The 17,844-nt window shown below is 38.2% G+C and overlaps 1 protein-coding gene across 2 annotated transcripts in view; it reads left to right on the plus strand.

Annotated features, from left to right (window-relative positions):
• Window positions 1-17,844, plus strand: part of lypd6b (LY6/PLAUR domain containing 6B) — a 70,685-nt gene that overhangs the window by 15,111 nt on the left and 37,730 nt on the right. Inside the window, exons 1-2 of one of the 2 annotated variants that reach the window (XM_049484985.1) lie at window positions 10,514-10,639; window positions 13,577-13,706. The gene's annotated coding sequence lies outside the window, so the exon portion shown is untranslated. Of the gene's footprint in view, window positions 1-10,513; window positions 10,640-13,576; window positions 13,707-17,844 lie in introns of those variants that run through there. The other variant, XM_049484984.1, reaches the window with a different exon arrangement.

Consider the following 17,844-nt stretch of genomic DNA (forward strand, 5'->3'; position numbering starts at 1 on the left):
CTGGTATGTCACCCATAATGTTGTGTGCATTGCAATATTTTGAGTAAATTTTGTGTGCTCTTACCCTGCTAATTAAACCTTCACACTCTTGCTGGTGCAATATGCAATTAATGAAGATTGGCCACCAGGCTGCTCCAATTTAGCCATGACACCTTCCACACTAAAATGACAGGTGTTTCAGTTTCATTGTCCAACCCCTGTATGTCTTAAAGGTGAGTTCTTAAAATGGTAGCAGTATGTGGATGCGTATTGTCCTGCTAGAATAGAGCACCGGACTGAGCATTTAGAAAAGGTAGGGCCACTGGTTGCAGGGCCTTATTACCATCATTTTAGGTTGTCAAACATTTAAAAAAAAAGAACAATGCTTTCCTATATTAAAAACATTCAGAACCCATTTGCACATTTTCTCTTTCTTTTGGTTATTTGTGAGTGATTTGTACCTTTCAGTCACCAAATAGTCCAAATGCCTTGAAAGGGTACACTCCTCCAAGGGCGTTGACCCATTGGAATGAATGAAATCTGAGCTGGATAATCCTAATTCAGTAAATTCAGCTGTCAAACACAAAAGATGTGCTGGTGCATAGTCTGATGTGACAGCTTTGCATCATCTTCCACAGTGGTCATTGTTTTCAGCTGAGCATTTATTTAGTTAATAAGGTTTATTGTTGTTAATCACTGTTTTTCATTTTAACTTGAAGTGAAGTGTTTTAAAGCAACTGGAACCTGAATGCTCAGGGAGAATCAGACCAGATTATAGGATATTAAACACTATGAATCATTTTAATTATAAAATGTAAAAAAAAAATCTAGAAAATATTAGAATAAAAAAAGAAACTAAAGAATCACAACCACACACCTTGTCTAAACTGTGGGGCTGAATTATAAATACATACACAAAGATTAGATTAGACGAGTATTGGCTGGTTCTTAGCATTAGGAGTCAAAAGTTTTAGAACACCCCTTTTTCTTTTATGTTTTGCAATTTAAGATCTTTAGGTTCAATAAAAAATAATACAAAATCCAGTGAAAAAATATATACATATATATTGATTTAAAAAGGGATGATTTTTAGTAAACAGTTCATTGGTTAACAGCTCCTTAGTATTAGAACAGACACTCTCTGCACTCTCTTTGCAACACATTCACACTTTCTTAATAAGAAGACACAAAAATACAGATATGCAGAAAGGCATCTGGCTGACCCACATGGCAGCCATGCCTTTGGCACAGATTAACACTGTAATAAGCCTCAGTTTCAGCTGTAAAGAGAAAATTTAAGCTTTGATATGTGAAAGGCAGTAATAAAGTCATTGTTAAGATGATAAAATATATGCATGGAGATAATAAAATAGCTGCTTGCCTGGGCTATACAGCACTTCAACTGGTCTACCATAAAATAGAGGTGTTCTAAAATATTTTTCCGGTAGTGCAGTTTAGATCAGGGGCCAAAATTACCATCTAACCTAACCCGAATTGGTCTCATGACAAGAACAAATGTTATAATGCAATTAAAGGGTGGCAGTAAATATGCATTAACATATCATATTAGATTCAGTTGTTTAGGCAGTTGTGTGATAGATGACCATCCAACACTAATTGAATGTAATTCCTAAAGCCATGTTTTGTCTAATAGAAGGGTAAATGCCTTAAATCAACTCAAACCTCCAAAACTACTGTAATAGAACTGCATCAGTCAGTAGTGTGTGAGGTATCAGTGCACTGCATTAACTCTTTAAAACGTGGGTACCATCTGCGGGTAAAATGAATTGATAGTCCCTTCATGCCAACAATGGGGCACAGTAGTGCTGCCCGGTTTGACCAAAATGTATATCACATTTTTTAAAAGATTCTGACGGTTTCAGGATATATCAAGGTATTTTTATTCTTATTTATTCTTATTTATTTATTTATTGGGGGTGGGGGGGGGGGGGGGTTGCATGACTGGGCTTTTATATAGGTTTGTGATGTGTTGTAATGTTAGAAGTACAAATAAAATAACACATTAAGACTTTAAATAAAGGCTTTGATTACTATTGGGCTTACTTGGTACCACAAAATTACACAATATATGAAGGAATCATATATTCTGCATTAGCAGAAAAACAGCTGAAAAATGCACAAAACCGACCTTAAAAACAGATATGCAACAACTTTAACACAGCTTCCTTTGCAAAACTAAATATTTTAGATAGTTCCATACACACTATAAATTAAATAAAAATAAAACATAAAATTAAATATATTAAATATAAATAAAACTGAATGCTTAAGTGTTTAAGAGATCATTTTCAAAAGCTATATTGCACAAGTAAGACACAAGTTTAATATCAATTTACAATATTTTTTTCTTGAAGCCAAGACATCAGCCACAGCCACAATTCCCTTTTTTCCAGCTAACAAATACATTCCATTCACTGTGCATTAAAATTATCATATTATTATTATAATTATCATATGTTATTATAAGTACAAATATATTTAAACAGGGCTATAGTTATTGCTACTGCTCTTTTTCTCCTCGGATTCAGAGTTTTATGGAGCTTTATGGTTTTATCACTTGTGCTGAATAAATAACTCTGCACTCAGAACTGATTTTGGGCTTGTCTAGGGGACGAGAGAAACTTTTTTCTGAGCTGTGTATTGATTCCCAATTCCATCCATCTGTTTCTAAGTGAATAATTGCTGTTTGCTGTTGTTTTTCTATTTTATTCAAATAAAAAAAACTCATATTGCAAAGAACAGCAGCAGGAGCTCCTTAAATAAAGTGCTGTTCTCATTTCTCCTCAGGCAGGACAGAGCAGGACAGAGCGTTTGACTCCACAGAGCTGAGCTACCGTCACTTCAGTGTGTTAACCTGTATACTAACTGGCTACCGTTAGCTAGTGAGCTGTGCCAGTATGCTTCTTTAGCAGTGCTATTCTGCACGGTGCTCCATAGCATCTTTAGCAATATGGCGGTATGTGAAAAATGCATACCGGTTTCAATTTCTTCTCCGGTATACTGTATGAACCAGTATACCACCCAGCACTAAGGCACAGAAATGTACTTTTCTAAAAGCGTTTCTAGAGAATCCTGAACGGTGCAGACAGGCTTGGTCTGGGCAGTGCTGACGTTAGTGATACCTGAGCCTATAGTTTCTCCTGGGGCCTGGTCCAGCCCCCTCAGTGCCTCCCAGGCAATGGACAAACTCATCTCTATTTCCCGGCCAAGTGAACCGCACAAAGAGCGCCCTTGTTCTGGGGCTTCAATCCCTCTGAACCCACGGGCCAGTGAACAGGAGGGCCTCTTGGAGACTGATGGAGGAGAGGGGGGAGCTAACAGGGTGTATAGGGTGTAATCAGTTGGCCAATTAAACCGACCTTGGTCTCTCACCCTCATGTAATGAGAGAGGCAGGCACTGAAGGGTTAGTTTCTCATAGGAAAGTGATGAAGCAGGCGAGTAGAGTGGGGGCGGAATTGTGCTCCCGGATAAAATTTGTAGCTTTGTTGTCATTTCACTACTTCTACCAATCAGATTTAGTGATGGTCCCATCCCAAATTTCTTAGTTCCGTTCTAACCGCCAATAATGATACACATTGTGACACAGATCTTTTCATATTAATGTTGTTGTTTATTATTTAACATCATTATTTAAAAAAAACTTCTTATTGTTGGTGTAACGGTACGTTCACACTGCAGTGGCACGAAGCATTTTCGCTCCTCCTCCCACTGTTTTCTATGGAGAGTGGCGGCAGTGTCGCGCAGAGCACTCTGGGAGCGGTAGCGGCGCGAGCGAGGCGGTGCGAGCGGCAAAAAGTTGAGATATTTTCTACTTTATGCAAATGAGAAGCGAATTTCGCTAGGCGGTAGCCAATCAGCGCCACGTGGACATGACGTTGTCCCACACAAGCCACATGTGAACTACAGTGTGAGAAAATGGAGGAGACACGCCCCAAAGCGGCAAGTGGGAGGCGGAGAAAGCGATTGGCCGCGATGTCGCGCCGCTGCAGTGTGAACACAGTGTGCAGTGTTAAGCTAATGGTTACATCATGGGGCTGTGATAGAGCACACAGCACATCTTATTAGAAGAGCAAAAATACAGGTACATCTTAAAAACTTAGAATATCATTAAAAAATATACTTTATTTCATTAATTCAGTTTAAAATCTAAAACACATATATTAAATAGATGTACAGACTGTGTAAGAGTGTTTATTTCTTTTATTGTTGATGATTATGGCTTACAGCAAATAAAACCCAAAAGTCAGTATCTCCATAAAAGTTGGGAAGCATGAAATGCTGTAAAATCTCCTGGTAGAAGCTGCACGGGCTTGATATAACACAGTGGATCAACACCAGCAGATGACATGTCTCTCCAAACCATCACTGATCATCAGTAAATTTTACATTTCATTTGGAAATTAAGGCAGCAGAGTCTGGAGGAAGAGTGGAGAGACACACAGTTCAAGCTGCTTGAGGTCTAGAATGAAGTTTCTACAATCAGTGATGGTTTGTCATCTGCTGGTGTTGATCCACTGTGTTATATCAAGTCCAAAATCAGTGCAGTGTTTTCATGGAAAATCTTACAGCACTTCTCTTTGCTGGCAACTTTTATGGATATTTTATATTCCATCAGGACTTGGCACACTGCACACAATGCCAAAAGTATTTTTGGTCTTTTATCATAATGAGACACTGTTTTTTTTGTGTTTTCATTGGCTGTAAGCCATAATCATCAACAATAAAAGAAATAAATGCTTAAAGTAGATCACTCTGTGTTTAATACATCTATATAATATACGAGTTTCACATTTTTAACTGAATTACTGAAATAAAGTAATTTTTCAATGACATTATCATTTTTTGAGATGCACTAGTAGAAGGTATGCATTGACAATGGATATGATTATCCTATTCCTGCCAGGACACACCCTCTTTGTTGTTCTGAATGGCAAAACATTTAATAACATGGCTGTATTTCTTAGTGGAGATGGTTAAAGCGGCAAGTGATTAACAAGTGATTATAAAGGCAATTGGGCTTGACATTGAGGTTCATCGAAATTGTTTCAATATGTGGCGAGAAATCATGTTTCCTGACATTGTTATGTTCCTGATTTTAATATCTGGGAAATGCAGTAAGCCAGTGGCTACATGTTCTTATCCTGGATGTTCACTCCCTGCTGAATTTAGTGTTTTCCAGGGCTGTGTGTATTGCCTAGAACCTGGCTAGGGGATACATATCTGTGTTTAATTCACTCATTTCTTACTGTCTGAACGTCTATTCTGGAAGTAAATCAGATGCATGGCTTTTTACATTACTTTTGGCAGACGCTTTTTTACAAAGCGACTTACAATAGTCAAGTACAAAAGTAATAGAAGGTAAAAACATCTTTAGATAGGGCTTAAAGGAGGTCAAAGGGAAATAATGGGATAGAGGAGTGAAAGAGGGGAAGAAGGAAATGAGGTTAAAAGTAGTTAGTTTGTTAGAGGTGTTAAGTGAGTAAGTGCTCTTTGAAGAGCTCTGTCTTCAGGAGTTTATTAAAGATAGCAAGAGATTCTCCTGATCTGGTAGTGGAAGGTAGTTAGAGGTGTTAGGAGAGTAAGTGCTCTTTGAAGAGCTCTGTCTTCAGGAGTTTATTAAAGATAGCGAGAGATTCTCCTGATCTGGTAGTAGAAGGTAGTTTGTTCCACCATTGGGGAACTCTGTATGAGAACAGTCTGGATTGCTTTGTGTGAGTGTTTGTTTGATAAAGCGAGGCGACGTTCACTGGAGGAGCGCAGCGGCCGGGAGGTAGCGTAAGCCTTCAGGAGTGATCAGTGCAGGTAGAAAGGAGCTGTTCTGTCATCACCTTGTAGGCGATTGTAAGAGTTTTGAATTTGATGCGAGCATTAACTGGTAGCCAATGGAGCTCAATGAGCAGCGGGGTGACATGTGCCCGTTGGTTTTGTCTGGTTGAAGACCAGACGTGCTGCTGCATTCTGGATCATCTGGAGTGGTTTTACTACACGGGCCGGGAGGCCAGTTAGTATGGCATTGCAGTAGTCGAGGCGTGAGTTGACGACTGCTTGTACCAGGAGTTGGGTGGCCTGTTGCGTCAGAAACGGTCGAATTTTTCTGATGTTATAAAGCACAAAGAGGCAGGATCAAGCAACCGAGACCACATGGTGCGTGAAGGAGAGCTGGTCATCAACCATAACACCCAAGTTCCTAGCAACCTTTGTCGGTGAGAGAGAGAGTCGATGGTTATAGCGAATTTGTGTTGAAAAGATGGTTTTGATGTTGAAAAAAGGGAGGCTTTGCATCAGTTTGTCAGTTTTTCCTTCTTCATCACACCAGGTTCAAGAACTGACTGTACACTCACCATGCCCAGCACACTTCATACAACTGGTGATCTGTAGAATCCAGCTGAATGTGTTTGAAATGTTGGGTAAGAGCAAATAAACACTGACATGGGCAGATATACTCCCACTGGGATCAGCACTGGCAAACACTGCCTTATTGTTAACATGATTATAGTTTGGGTTTGACAAAGATGAAGCCAAATAACTGTTACACAAAGACTACGCTTTTATTATTTAGGACTTGGGGCCTGGGTTCCCGGACAAGGATTTAGAGTAATCATAGACTGTATTTTCACTAAAATGGAAACTCTTTATTTAAAATGCTGTGTAGTCCAGTACTGGGCTTAATCCTTGTCCAGGACACCAGAACATGGCAGGTTTGAGACTTCCTCAGTCTTGTCTTAGAGAATCTCAGAACATCTTTTTACTTGTTGTAGGCCTGTTCTTAGACCTGCAGGAGTCTATCTACAGTGCCTTGTTGTAACATGCTGTGTGTATTACTGGAGCAAGAACAAATGTGTTACAAATGTTTTGGGAGTGTCCTACTGTGAAAAACGTCTGGGAATCCCTGCAGGTCCTCCTAATACTGCTTCCTCTGCGAGGATCTTTAGAAATGAGTGTTTTTTGTAGGGATAGGGAAAGTTTGATGACAAAAAAGTTGATTGTTTTGTCAACTTAATTTCATTTGTTAAAGTACATTACCAAAACGATTGGACACGCCTTCTTAATCAATGGTTTATTCTTTTTTTTCCCTACATTGTAAATTGGGGTGCTGTTAGCTTGCGGTGTCTGAGGCTGGTAATTCTGAGGTAACTCTTTGTTTTCCTTTCCTGGGGTGGTTCTGATGAGAGCCAGTTTCATCCTAACATTTTTGATGGCCTTGCTGCTTGAGGATACTTTCAAGGTTGACTGACTTTTTTCTTTACTTAGTCAAGTATTTGAATAAGAGGGCAAACATTTCAAGTAATTAAATATTAAATAATAAGTTCAGCACAGCTGTTAACTGAAAGCCGTTCCAGCTGACCACCTCATAAAGCTTATAAAAAAAATTAAAAATATGCAATGAAAAGGTGTGTCCAAACTAATGCCGCACGATATATAGTTTAAGCATCATCATCGCGATGTGTGCATACGCAATAGTCACATTGCGGGACGTGCAATGTTACTTAACACAATAAAATCAAACAATTCATGTTGCAATGTTTAGATTCTTGAGACAAGAAGTACACAGCGTTGTCTCTGTGTCTGTGTAAGTGAAAGGCTCCTGTTGCCTGAGAAGTACGTGGGGGAGGGGAACAGAAGTAAACATGAGGGTAACCACATGGCCTCCATCCAGCCTCCATTCCAGCACAGTTTTGCAGACATTAAAGGGGCTATTACTGTGGTTTTGCTGTTTTCCTTGGGTTTCGAGTAGGGGTGTGCGTACGTGATACTATCGTCAAAAAATGTAAATATCGTGAACGATATTATACCCTGAAATATCGTGCCATATTACCCACCCCTAATTACCTAATTTAGCAAAAGAAAAATTCACACTCTTCTAATTGCCCATTATATATCTACTAGAGACAGATTATATCTGTCTGGTATCATTTATTTTACTTTAATCCTGGATATTTGTAGATATTTGGAGTGCATTATTGGTATCATGACATTCTGGATCATTGACTTCTGTTACAAATCTGATAAAATTATTTTTTTAAATATCTCAGTTAGCCATGTCATATTGCATGCAATAATAAAATTTAAAATAATTTAAATAATAATTGTCATATTGCCAAAAGTATCATTATCATAAAAATACCATGAAATATCGTGATATTATTTTAGAGCCATATCGGCAGACCTAGTTTCAAATGCTCGGCACTGACCCAGCTCTTGATCGGTCTGGACGTGAAACAGCGCACAGGTGTACGCGTGGCTGGTGATGTCATGGGCCCTGCATTGTTTAATATCAGAATATGTATCATTAAAAAAAGGGACATTTGCAGTGTATTTTTTCCCCAATATCGTACAGCCCTAGTAAAAACATTTGACTGGTGCTGTACATTAATTTCTGTATTTCAGCCCTGCTACACATTCTGCAAAAAACTGTGATGTTAAAGCATTTAAGACTTTGAAATGTTGCCATTCCTTCTCTCAACCTTTAAAGGGATAGTTCGGTATTTTTGACATGAGTCTGTATGGCATCATCATAACCAGTGTCGTGCATCCACACTGACTTACCCCCCACAGCGTCCTGTGAGCCGAGTTCTTGTCCAGTTTAGGTCAAAGCGAAAGTAGTCCGGCATGTTTGCTGGGGTCAGGAAAATAACTCCTTTTTCTTCCCAAAGCAGTACGTGTTCAAAAGAGTGATTTATTTACATCACAAAAAACTAACCCTGCAAAAGTCACGCCTCGTAAATCACTTGGGTCCTACTTTCTCTCATTTCGTATCAGTGCGCGTCATTCTGACAGCGAGCTGCGCACGCGTCAACTTGTTCTGTGTTTTGGCAGTGCTTAGCAGCTGTGTTCAGACTAGCAACGCAAACGAGCTAACTTTAGGGAGAAGTCTATTGGCTTTTATAAGCTTTGTAAACACATATATATATATATATAGCTAGGTGTGTGTGTGTGTGTGTTAAAATGGTGCGGACTTGTGACTATCCAGGCTGTAGCAACAAAGATGTGGCTGATTCTCCGCAGAGTTTTCATCGTTTTCCTGTGACTGATGTTGCTCTGAGGAAACTTTGGGTACTAGCGCTGGGCATCCATGTGGACACAAAAGTGGAAAAAATAAAAAAGCTTCGTGTTTGCAGTGCGCACTTCAGCGATGATGACTTTTTATCCACATGTCCTGGACAACGACAGATGAAGAAACGGATTCTGAAGAAATCTGCTGTCCCTGCACCCCAGGTAAATAAAACTGTAGCCTACCAATGTTCTCTACAGCATTCGCTCATAGCGTAAAAAAAAGTTCTCAACACACCAGCATTCAGGAGTGCAGGGAAGTCACTGTTGTTTGTGATGCAAGCAGCTGCCCCGCTGACATCCTCATCAATGGATAGGTCTTGCATCTCGGGCATAACTAAGTCCCACTCGTGGCAACAGTAGCATTCCACCTCGGTCTGCATTATTTCGCACTTGAAACAAGTGCACCAGGATTTGTCGGCCACCCTGGGTATTGCAGCTCCAGCAGTGGCTCCAGTTTCATCTTCCACCACTTCTCTGTCCACCCTCTCTCTTTCTGCCCGATCTAATTCCATTTGGCGAAGTTCAACATCTGTATACTCGGGTTCATAAAGATATCCCCGTGGCCCTGAGCGGTGATCAATGTTTTCCTCGTCACTCTCGTAGTCACACATGTTCTCGAGGCGAGAAGTAAACAAAGCGACCCAAACACGTAGGCTAGCTGTCAGGTTGCAGCGCTGCGCGCATTGATATGGAACGAGAGAAAGTAGGACCCAAGTGATTTACGAGGCGTGACTTTTGCAGGGTTAGTTTTTTGTGATGTAAATAAATCACTCTTTTGAACACGTACTGCTTTGGGAAGAAAAAGGAGTTATTTTCCTGACCCCAGCAAACATGCCGGACTACTTTCGCTTTGACCTAAACTGGACAAGAACTCGGCTCACAGGACGCTGTGGGGGGTAAGTCAGTGTGGATGCACGACACTGGTTATGATGATGCCATACAGACTCATGTCAAAAATACCGAACTATCCCTTTAATTATTATTTTGTCACTGAAGATACCAAGTGATGAATTGTTTCAGGCGTTATTTTATCCTATTCTTTGTGCAAACATTTTTTAAGGTTTGGGTTTGGAAGTCATTTCAGAACTGTCCACAACTTCTGCAGTGTGTGCAGCATGTGGTTTTACATATTCTTGTTAAAAAATGGTCCAAAAGTGCTTAAATTCATAGTCATTCTTGGAAAAAACACATTTTTACAGTGTAGTGGTCCATCGTAGATACCTCTGAGTCCTGAGAAGTTATTGTAAGTGGTATTGTAGCAGTAAATGTAACTCTGTATTGCAGTGCATGACAAAGTAGTCCCTTGCCCACGTGGTTCTATCAGCTATTGTTGAATGAGAACAGAGCTGGGGTGGATACATTAGGCACTAAGGGAACAATAAGTTCTTGTAGTTGATGTGTTGATTCAGTAGGTCTATGAATCTTGAACATAAACAGTAGGCCAGTCATAAGCCAGCTGTGTCATAATACTTCAACACAATCAGAGATGATCTACAGCCACCTAAACGCTGAAAGGCCTGAAGAAAGAGCAGCAATCAGGATTTTCCTCTCTCGGCTCACTTAGGCACGACTAGAGCAGATCAGGTAACAGCGGGGGATCGTTCTCACCTATTTAATGGCCCACGTCACTTCTGTTACCCACCTGGAATGACCCCAGGCTACTTGAAAAGGCAGTTTTATGTCACTCTATATACAAGTTCTGTGGGCCTTAAACATAAAAGTGGCCTTTAAAATTTGTGCCGTTTTCTGTAGTGGCAAAACATTACACAGTCTCAAAATAGTTTAAATACTGTATGTATCCTCAGTGTAAAATTTCATAGCTACAGTGTTGATTTATGTCTAGCTGTGGGGGGTGTTAGATCAACACTTTAAGTGTTAACTCAACACCATAGGTGTTGGTTTTGCTACCAGCATAGCAAACAGCAACTGTCAGTAATTGCGTAACCTAAAGCTTTAGTATGTCATTATTTGAATTATCTAAAACTAAGACAAATACAAAGACATGTTTTTTTGTGTTTAACATCTTCTGGTTTAATTTCCATATTTCTTTCTTCCGCAACTTAGGTATTCCTGAATTTTAGCCATGTTAATTTCTGTGGACTAATAAATGTTGTCTTTTTTATGTTCTGCATTGTAGATTAATACTAAAGTTATCCAAACTATGAAGAAAAACTAATGGAATTATTTAGCAACAAAAAAGTGTTAAAGAAACCACAATGTGTTTTATATTTTTTAAAATAGCATACCTTTGGATATCTTGGCTGGATTTTCTCAGTCAGCCTTATGAGGTAAAGTCATCTTTAATGGCTTTCAGTTAACAGCTGTGCTGAACTTATCAAGAGTTAATTACTTGAATTTATTTCTCTTTTAATGTGTTTGAGAGCATCAGTTGTAAAGTAGTGAAGAGGTATACAGTGAGTAGCCCTATTTTTTAAATGTTCTAATCTAAATTACGAAGGAACTAACTTATGAAGAAACATTACTTTAAAAAATGAAGGTCAGTCAATCTGAAAAAAAATAAGTACAGTCGCAAAGACCATCAAAAAACGTTATGATGAAACTGGCTCTCATCAGGACCACCCCAGGAAAGGAAGAGAAATAGTTATCTCTGTTGCACAGGATAAGTTCATTAGAGTTACCAACCTCAAAATCCGCAAGTTAACAACACCCAAGATAAGAGCACCTAATATGCAGTACGACTTATATACATATGTACTTACTTTAGCATCTCACAAAACATGAAGTGTATTTATTCTGTTATTTCAAAGTATCAGGTGGTGCTACCCTTAATAGCACTAACTGTAAATAAATAAATATGAAAATAATTATTATTTATGTGGCTAAAATATTATACTTTAATATATTATAATATTCTTAGGTTGGTGGTATGTTTTTTGTGATTTACAGGGAAAAAGGTTAACTATAGGATTATGGAATACAAATATAAGATCATTATTTACTCTTATAAACTATACATAATGCAAATACTTTGCCTATAATCATGTATCATTTTATGGGAACATTCATTGTCATTTGCCAATTCAACTTAATGAAAAAATGCAATAACTTAATAAATTTTTTTTTATTTTGAACTTTTTTAAAGGTGTAATTTTCCTTGAAACAGTTTAGTACTTGCTCTGTTTGACATATAAGTCACTTATTAGTCACTTATATTAGGATTCATTGTAGGGGTGGGCGATATGGACCTAAAATAATATTACGATATTTCATGGTATTCTCGCGATAACAATACTCTTGGCGTTATGAAAAAACACTGAATAAAAAAAAAAATCAAAAATACACTACTGCAACAAAATGAAAATGACATTTTATTATTGCATACAATATGATATGGCACATCCCTAACTGAGATTTTTTAAAAATACAAGAATTTCATCAGATTTAACAAAAATCAATGATCCAGAATGTCATGATACTAATAATAATTCACTCCAAATATCTTCATATATCCAGGATTAAAGTAAAATAAATGATACTGGACAGATATAATCTGTCTCTAGTAGATATGCAATAAGAAATGAGAACAGTGTGATTTTTTCTTTAGCTAAAAACAGCAAAAAAGTAGTACCCTGATGTGATAATTAGGGGTGGGTGATATGGCACGATATTTTTATGGTATAATATCGTTCGCTATATTTAAAAATGTTGGCGATATTATCACGTACGATACAATATAGCACACCTCTAATTCATGGCCTCGCCCACCTCAGCTTGTGACCGCCCACCTCAGAGCTGTGGAGGGAGCGTCACAGTACTGTTAGCCAATCAGAGGCCAGATATTTGCATGAATATTCATAAGTAAGAGCCAAAATCATGTAATTCTTCCACCCCCCACTCCTACACCAATTTAAAATAGCTTGAAACAGGAGCACAAAAACCGTCATTTACTGAGCATTCATTAATACTAGAGACCACCACAACATTAATAAAAAAAAACATGAAATGAGAACTTTCATGTTTGAAATATTGCAGAAGATACTTTCCTTTTATGTAATTTTTTCTTTTGACAGAAACCTTATTCATAGTAAAAAAATAAAAGAAAGCCCTATACATTCGGATGTAATTTAAAACTGTAATTGATAGTTTAATGTCTGTTCTTTTTCCCAACAGTATTCAGTCTTATTATGACTGGGTTACAGTGTAGATGCTATAAACCGCTCTGATCTGATCATTGCAGTCTAAGCTTTGTTGAGCTTTGTCAGTCTTCCCTCCGCTTTCAAAGAAACCCATCAGCACCTTCAGAAGTCCACAGTGTGTCCTCAGCTGTGGACCAGCCTGGGGGAGGTCAAACATCAGTCTAGACTCTGCAGGCCTTCACAGCAGGAAGCTCCTGTAGATCCTCCAGCCTCTGTCCTCGTCCTTTCATTACGCTTCATTGTCCCCGGGGGCTCCTCGCTTTACGACCCGGGTGTCTGCACCGGACTTTACATAGCAGTCATAAACCCTGGTTTAAAAAGACCCTGTGGAGTTATATTTGTGCTCTGATTCTTTTCTCTCTAGCTGCTTCCTGTGGGTCGGTGGGTCTGCTGGTCTGTGGGTGAGAATGGTGCAGTAGATGGAACTGGAAGAGTAACAGCACTCACTTCATCTTGGAGAGCTCAGACTGGAGAATTACCCCACATTTAAACAGGTAAGGGCAGTTTTATGATTTTCAATTTATTTGTAATTGCAATTTCTAAATCAATGATTCTCACGTACCACATACACACACTTACACAGTTAGGATAGGGATAGATGTGGCCTCAACATTTTACGTGACACTGTCAATATTATGTGCCTTTGGTTTGCCTTTTAGTTGTCTGTAAGCAAGCTTTATTTTGAGCATGTCAGTGTGTCTTTGCTGTCATAACGACAGGAAAAGTATGCTTTGTGCGACTTGAAACGTACAAAAGGCATGTACTAATTCTCTTAAATAACTATGGATGTGAATAAAAAATAAACCAATCAGTATGTCACCTGCCATTTCCTTTAAGAGCCAGATGTGTGTGATGAGCAGAGGTTGTATGTGCAGCTTGTCTGAGTTGCCAACATATCAATGAGCATCCAGCAGTGGACTGTTGTCAGGGTTCAAGAATACGCAAGAAATTTACGTTACTTCCACACCTTACTTTCAGACCACCATACCCATCAGCATAGATATATATTTATAAGCATCTACAAACTCTGCATAACAATACATTTTTGAGATAACTCTGTCCCTTTAAAATTTGGATCATTAATAAGAGTTTTTCTTAAGGCTACACAGCAGTTGAATCCCAATTCCTTTTGAGTTCCCTTCATGTTGTGCATGTGGGAATATCTCTCTAGTTCTAGTGTTGTTTTTCTGTGGTATAATTTCACCAAATGTTTAAATGATTACCGATCACCATCATTCAAGATTCTTTTTTTTCTGACCACATTCCTTCCTAGAAGAAGATGTTTCTTCACTGTCCTTCCACATTTTTAATAATGTGTTGGACAGTTCTTAACCAGATATTAGTAGTTTCAGCAGTGTCCTTAGATGCTTTCTCAGCTTGATGCATGTCAATAATCTGACCCCTCTGAAAGAGATGAACGTCTTTTTCCATGTGGTTGTTTAACAAATGAGAAGCTACTCCCTGCATCAGTTATAGTTAAATAACTTGCTGCCTGCTGAAACATAATCACCCATGCAGTAATTATTCAATAGGAGGCTAAACACACACACAAACACACACTGAGGCATGCTAGAGCACGGTGAGTCATTAAAAGCTACCCTGAGCTCTGAGGTGCGGAAGATGGGGGTGTTCGTGACAGTGTGGTACGTGTTTTCAGCAGAATGCTTGTTGGGTTCTTCTCCTCAAACAGAAACCTGATCTGGAGGATCTTTCCCTCAATAGGGGCTTCCCATAACAGCTGCAGTGGAGTGTCCCATGCGTGACTATTGTACCTGATGATCCTCTAACCGACAGGCCTGTCGCTGTCCGTGCCAACCCAGCTCACGCAGGCGGGAACGCTGTCAGGAGAACTGTTGAACCTGGCTCGCCAACTGCTTTGAGCCAATCAGTGGCATAGTAGATCTGTGTGTCTAAGTGCTTTGTACTGCATTTCCTTTCTCTGACATATGAGTTATATAAGTGTACAGGGTGGATGCTGTCAGTTTATAATTTATCTTTTTTATATGGTTGTTAAGTTGACCCAGGTGGTTGCTGAGGTGTTGCAAAGTAGTGCTTTGGCAGATGGGATCTAGGTAGTCACAGGTAGTCATGTGGTGTTTGGGTGCAGGGGCGATTCTAGTTTAGAGTTTTTGTGTTTATTTATGAACCCATCAACCTCATTTGGACTTTCTATATTATCTCAGGAGGGGTGAGGTAAACATTTTTACATACAGAAATTCCTAGCACAGTTGCATTCTTCGTTTCCTTATCAAATGTATTATTTATTATGGCTGATTGGCAGGCTGCAGCTTTAGCTTAATAAATAAGAAGTGTCAGTGACAGCATAAAGACTGCTGTGTGATGGTAAGATTGTGTTGGTGCACACTCAGTGCACTGCAGAGCGGAGAGAAAGTTTATCATACTTTTTGTACAGTAAGGGAAGACTTCAGGATTCTGTTTCATGATCTACTTTCTAAGATTTGAACATTTGTTTTAGTTTATCAGAGAAAAAAAGCATTTTACTTTCACTTGAGAACTCCGATAAAGGTATAACTATGCTCAGGGTTGGGTGTTATCAGCGTACTTGTATAATTATCACATAAGTAGGGTTGAAAAAAAGTGGTGTCAATTGATTTAAAAAATTTAATCCGATTAATCACAACAGTATCCAAGGATTACCGGTGATTACTCGCACTTTATGTACATAAAATAATGAATGTAAGAAACGTAAAATGCAATTATATTTATATTAGCGGTGTCAATCAAATTCTAGTATATACAGTGCCCTCCATAATTATTGGCACCCCTGGTTAAGATGTGTTCTTTAGCTTCTCATAAATTGAGTTTTGTTCAAAATAATATAGGACCACGATGGGAAAAAAAAGTAAAGTCCAACCTTTAACTCAAGTAAATTTTAAGGGGGAAATAAAATCCCTGACTAAGAAATAATTATTCTTCATAAAATCACCTGTTCCACAATTATTGGCACCCCTAACAATTCTTAGGAAATAAATTTAATAAAAGTATTTCTGTCACTTCTACAGTAGTTTACGAAGTTGATCAGAGTATGTAGGAACATTTAATTAGTAATTCACAACTTCCTGTTTCCCTGGGGTATAAATATGACGTGACACAGAGGCCATTTATCTTCAACATGGGAAAGACAAAGGAACATACCATTCAAGTGAGGCAGATGTGTGTTGACCTTCACAAGTCAGGCAATGGCTACAAGAAAATCGCTACTCGCCTACACCTGTCCATATCTACTGTCAGAGGAATTATTAAGAAGTTTAAAACAACTGGAACAGTGGTAAACAAGCCTGGACGAGGACGCAAGTTTATTTTGCCACCACGCACAGTGAGGAGGATGATAAGAGAAATAAAAAGTTCTCCAAAGCTCACTGTTACAGAATTGCAACAAATGGTAGCTTCTTGGGGTCACAAAGTCTCCAAAACAACCATCAGGCGCTATCTACATGCCAACAAGCTGTTTGGGAGGCATGCACAGAAGAAACCATTTCTCACTCACAATCATAAACGCAAACGTTTGGAGTTTGCTAAGCGGTACTATGACTTCAACTGGGACCGTGTGCTTTGGTCAGATGAAACAAAGATAGAGCTTTTTGGCAACAAATGCTCTAAGTGGGTCTGGCGTAACACAAGAGCTGAGTATGCAGAAAAGCACCTTAGTTTAGTCATGTTTATTTCGGTTGAAAACACATATACATACACATAAACAGAAAAGTTTTCTGTTAATAAGCATATCAACAACACAAATATGAACCGAAAAGGTATAGGCTGAAGCTTTGGCTTATTTTTGCCTATCCTTTTTACATTATCTCACATTCTAAATTCCATTATTTTGCAAATCAAAAACACAAAATGAGTCAAAAAAAAAAAAAAAAATAAAAAAGCCACACATTCCATATTTAATCACTGTTCATGTTTATAGGAGTTTACTACTTTTCTCTTGTAAGTTTTTTTAAATTTGCTGAGTGAACTACACATTTTCAATTCATTGTTAAAACCATTCCACAAAGTGACCCCCCTGACTGATACACATCTATTTTTTATATTTGTTCTTGCTCTTATTTTTTTAAACATACTTGTTGCTCTCAGCTCATACTTATTCTCTCTCAATTCAAAAAGCTTCTGAATACAGTCAGGAAGCGAATTGTTTTGCACTCTATACATTATCTGTGCAATGTGTAAGTCAACTAGATCAGTGAATTTTAGAGCCCATAAATTAATAAATAATTTGTTTGTTGATTCATAGAAGTCTGCTTGGTTAATAATTCGTATTGCTTTTTTCTGTAGCATGAAAATTTGATGCATGTTAGTTTTATATACGTTTCCCCATACTTCCACACAATAGGTCATGTATGGAACTATGAAAGAACAGTACAGTATAAATAATGATTTTTGATTCAAAATATGTTTGGTTTTATACAGTATTGCAATGGTTTTAGAGATTTTAGTTTTTACATTATTAATATGTGGTTTCCAACATAATTTATGATCAATTATCACACCCAGAAATTTATTTTCATATACTCTTTCAATTTCAACATCATCTTTCCTAAGTTTAGCTTCATTTCTGATTTTTCTGTTACCAAATATTATAAACTTTGTTTTACCTAAATTCAACGATAG

Source organism: Astyanax mexicanus, chromosome 11 (assembly GCF_023375975.1).
Source record: "Astyanax mexicanus isolate ESR-SI-001 chromosome 11, AstMex3_surface, whole genome shotgun sequence".
Taxonomy (NCBI): Eukaryota; Metazoa; Chordata; class Actinopteri; order Characiformes; family Acestrorhamphidae; genus Astyanax; species Astyanax mexicanus.